The sequence below is a fragment of the Anomaloglossus baeobatrachus genome, chromosome 1, assembly GCF_048569485.1.
Source record: "Anomaloglossus baeobatrachus isolate aAnoBae1 chromosome 1, aAnoBae1.hap1, whole genome shotgun sequence".
NCBI classification, from domain to species: domain Eukaryota; kingdom Metazoa; phylum Chordata; class Amphibia; order Anura; family Aromobatidae; genus Anomaloglossus; species Anomaloglossus baeobatrachus.
Window position 1 is genome coordinate 357,833,771 of NC_134353.1, and position 4,770 is coordinate 357,838,540.

At 36.0% G+C, this 4,770-nt stretch overlaps 1 long non-coding RNA gene across 1 annotated transcript; it reads left to right on the forward strand.

Annotated features, from left to right (window-relative positions):
• The first annotated feature begins 2,709 nt into the window (after positions 1 to 2,709).
• On the forward strand, positions 2,710 to 4,057 carry LOC142292710 (uncharacterized). Its single transcript, XR_012750787.1, has 3 exons — positions 2,710 to 2,802; positions 3,667 to 3,768; positions 3,853 to 4,057. It is a non-coding gene; the product is annotated as an uncharacterized LOC142292710 (long non-coding RNA).
• The last annotated feature ends 713 nt before the right edge of the window (positions 4,058 to 4,770 follow it).

The window sequence follows — 4,770 nt, forward strand, 5'->3', positions numbered from 1 at the left end:
AGGCAGACTCAGGCATCGACCCTCAGACCTGTAGTGCATACAGAGGTTACAAGAGTTAAGGCTGCTTTACACGAGTCGATCTATTGTGCGATGCATCGTTGGGGTCACGGATTTTGTGACGCACTTCCGTCATTCGTAACAACATCTCCTCATGTGACAGCTCCTTGCGAGTTCAACCGATGCCTAATCGTTTGAAATTCGGCCATCGTGTACTCATCGTTTAATTCCATAAAATCGGTCAGTTTAGTCTTAATGAACGACACATTGCAAAGTGTGACACCGTGTAATCGGCCATCCTCGTAGTTGTTTGTGACGTCAGTAAACGTTCAGGGCGTATTTGTGGTTTTAAATAATCACGCCTAATCTAATCTGATTGGTTGTAGCAGATGCGTTGTGATAGGTTATTACTGTTATAAAAGACGGCGCTGTATTCATGATGTGTGAACATTCATCCTTGGCGTCATGCACAGTGTTTTATAGTGCATTACTCCTAATTTTTCTTACGTTTGTTTGTTCGCTGGATTTTCCGACCTCACTCCTTGTATACCTTTTTTGTGGTAAGTTGTTATATGCCAATCTTTCCTTTTTGGATCAAAATCGACATTTGGCATCATTATAATGTGTGTGTTTTATATAATTTAAGGTAACAGGATGTTCAGCAATGTCGAAACTGACATTTTATCTGTGGGTCTCCTTATGACCGAGATATTGCAGGAGGAGGAGGAAATGGACCAAAATACACGTATGAATCCTCGGCCCAAAAGATTATGGTCACGTCAATGGCTGCTTCGAAGGGATGAGATATCCCACGTGCGTCTAGTGCATGATTTACAGGAACACAATCCGCATGATTACCGCAACTATCTACGTATGTCGGAAGAATCTTTCTCATTAGTCCTGACGCGTATCAGCCCATACATAAAGCGCAGAGATACTTTAATGCGTAAGGCTGTTCCTGCGGAAGAAAGGTTGCTGGTGACTTTGCGCTATCTTGCCACAGGCCGTAGCCTCACTGATTTACAATATTCTGCCGGTATTTCGAGATCCCTATTAAGTTCATTAATTCCGGAGACTTGTCAGGCAATAATACATGCGTTAGCAGATTTCATGCCTTTCCCCAAGACAACTTCAGAATGGTCTGATATAGCTCATAATTTTGCGACGAGGTGGCAATTTCCCTGCTGTGGTGGTGCGATTGATGGCAAGCACATTAGAATAATTAAACCCCCAAATAGTGGTTCTTTTTTTTATAACTATAAAGGTTTCTTTAGTATAATTTTATTTGCAGTTGTTAATGCAAATTATGAATATTTAACAGTGGATGTAGGAATAAATGGCCGTGTTTCCGATGGTGGCGTTTTAGTACAAACTGATTTTGGAAAGCGTTTATTTAGTTCACAATTACCTTTGCCTCCAAATTCAGGAAATGAAAATAATTTAAATTTTGTTTTTTTAGGGGATGAGGCATTTCCTCTTCAAAGCCATCTCCTGCGTCCTTATCCCCAGACTACTTTGAGTCCCGAGCGTCAATATTTCAATTACCGTCTCTCAAGGGCACGTTTGGTTGTTGAGAATACGTTTGGAATTATGGCAAGTCGGTTTCGTGTATTCTCAACACCAATAAATCTCAAACTCGAATCCATTGATAGTGTAGTTCTTGCCAGCTGTGTTCTACATAATTTTTTACGCAAAAAGGATGCAGCAGCCTACATGCCCCCGGGGTATGTAGACAACATTGGCAGTGATGATTCGGATGTTGTCCCAGGAGTTTGGCGTTGTAGTGATCCACAGTTGCCATCCCTGCCGACACCTCAATCTTTTGGTCGTGTCCGGCATGATGCCATAATCAATCGGGATCGTTTTTGTGATTATTTGAATGCGTCATAATTTTTTTTTTTTTTTTTCATTATTTGACATTTTTTTTTTTTTTTTGTTTTTTCATTTTTATAATAGAAAAGGCATTTCTGAACATTAGAGTGTGTTAACAAAGTCGGAGAACATTACCTTTTGTGTAAACTATATTTTTTATTTAAAACAATGAAACAAACATAATTACATTAAAACTTGAAGTAAAGTAAGAAATAACGATCAACAAACAAATTCACTTTGTTATAAATATATGAATACAAATATATTTATAAAATACATACATTACATGATTTCAAAGCATTACAACTTTATTCTATGTTTCACAAATAAACACTGCCATCACTTCCTTTCACTACAAGGCAGGCTGGAATTTTCACTTCCGGTTTAAAAATCGCATAAACAAACATGTCTGCAAACATGCGAGCAACTGTCTGGGGAGATGCAGAAATCCATCTTCTTGTCACCGAAATGGATGAAAGAGACTATGATTGTCTACTTATATCTGAACGTCCAAGGGAGCATAAAAAAAAAGTTCTACGCAAGATTAAGAAATCTCTTCGGAAGAAATTTGGCCTCCACCGCTCAAAAACGCAGATCAGGAAGAAAATGGCTGATCTGAAATATCGTGACAAGCAACGTCTAGCACAAATTAGAGCCAAAAATAACACTACTCGAGGTATATTTTAACAATAAATGTTTTTTTTTTTTATTTGGCCCTTTTTTTAAAAAAACCATGTGAATAATATCAATCATACATGTGTTTACATAATATGCCATGTTTTTTTTTTTTGGTTTTTCTAAAAAAATTTTTGATTTTCTATTTTTTGAAAGGATCATCACATGTAGCGGACCAAGGGAGCGCAATAAACAATAATCCAGGAACTTCATCAGAACCAATTCCTGTTTTGGATCAAAATGAGGTTTCAGAGCAAGGTTTGTTTTTATTTTAACTTGCCAGTTTTTTTTTGTTTTTTAAAAAAAGGAAAAAACCAAATAGTGAACTATTAGGCTATGTCCGCACGTTGCGTCGGTGTACCTGCAGTTTATTCTGCACGTTTTCCTTCCCTTGGTTTTTGACCAAATGGCTTTTGACCATTTTTTAGCGCTAAAAACGCATGCGTTTTTACCGCGTTTTTAGTGCGTTTTTAGCGCTTTTTACCTGCGTTTTCACCTGCGTTTCTGCAGATGCGTTTTTGAGATCAAGACACTGAGAAATAAAGTTGAATTAGTCAAAAAGAATAAAAAAAGAGAAAAAAAGTATAAAATTAACTTTTAATAAAATTATATGGTAAATTATCAATTTTAATGTAATAATAGTGGTTATGCACATTTTAACAGAAAAATAGCTAAAATTTATTATTTTTTTACATTTAAATTTTCGGTTATTGTGTGTGTGTAAAGGAACATTAGAATCCATTACTTTTTGGCCAGAAAAGCATGCATTTTTGGAGCCAAAAACGCAGTTGAAAAGCAGGTAAAAAGCATGTAAAACGCAGGAATTGTGCTTTTGGTTGCGTTTTGCCATTTCTCATTGACTCAAATGTTAAGGAAACGCTGCAGAAATGGCAAAAACAACTGACATGCTGCTTCTTTTTCAGCATGGTTTTTGACCACAAATATGCAAATTAAACACTGCAGAAAAAAAAGCAAAGTGCAGACAGGATTTCTGCTTTTCCCATAGACTTTGCTGGAAAACAAAAACGCATGCCTTTTTGCCCAAAAACGCTGCTGCCAAAAACGCTGCAGAAACGCGGTAAAAAACGCAACGTGTGAACATAGCCTTATGTCACTCCCTAGATAACATTGAAGAACATCCTCCTATTGCTGCAACACGTGTTCATGCTGTTGGTTGGACACTCAGCTCTGATTCAGATTCTGCGTCTGTGCAAGTTAGATCAGGTTTTTGTTTATTTTTTATAATTTTTGTTGAGAAAATGTATGTTTTTGTTTTAAATATTTGTTTTTTTTTTTTTTTTTTACCAGATCGACCAAAGCTTGAAGAAGTGTATCAGTCAGCATGCAGATTATACCAGACAGCACAAGATCATGTACAATTGTTAAAAACATACATGGATGATAATGCATAATTTTGTTTGGCTATTTTAATTTTAAACCGTTTGCAGTCACAACATGTAATGATGTTTTGACCATGTTATTTTTTTGTACATAAGGCCTAAAAATATTTAGAGAATGGGTATTTTAAACTCTATATAATAAAAAAATTTTTACAAAAAAGTTTTTTTTTTGTTTTTTTTTTTAAAGAAAACAACATGACAATTATTTTGGTCTAAACCTAACATTTATTGTGAAATATATACAGCGAAAATTATGTGAGTCTGAAAAAGCAAAATATTTACAGTTTGTAGACAAATATTTTCTTTGTCTTATTTTGAATGCAAATTGCGTATCAAAATTTAAAAAAAAAAAATAAAGAAAAAAAAATTACCGACGCCTTTTGCTTTTAACTTTTCGAGGTGGTGACAATGCAACAGATTCCCCAAGGGTTGCCACATCAGCAACAATAGATGTATTTTCAGGCAAAAAATCTTCTTTTAATACTGTAGCCGATGTAAGGCGATTTTCTTGTGCCGCATGTAGGACTTGGGCGATGATTCTTTCGGCATGTAATTTTTGATTCTTTTCAAGTATTTTGCAAACATCATCAACATAATGCGCAAATCCAGATACAGGTGGACGGTCATGTTTCTCAAGTATTGACCGACAAATAGACGCCAACTCGTTTCCACGTGACAATAAAGTTGGTCTCATTCTCCTTGGTAATTGCCTTAACAAAGGTCTTGATGTGGCAGGTGTTTGTTCACACGATGTTACTGATGGATTCTGTGAGCTATTTGTAGTTTCCTGCTCTTGAGAAGTGCTTTCAGTAGCATAATCCTACAT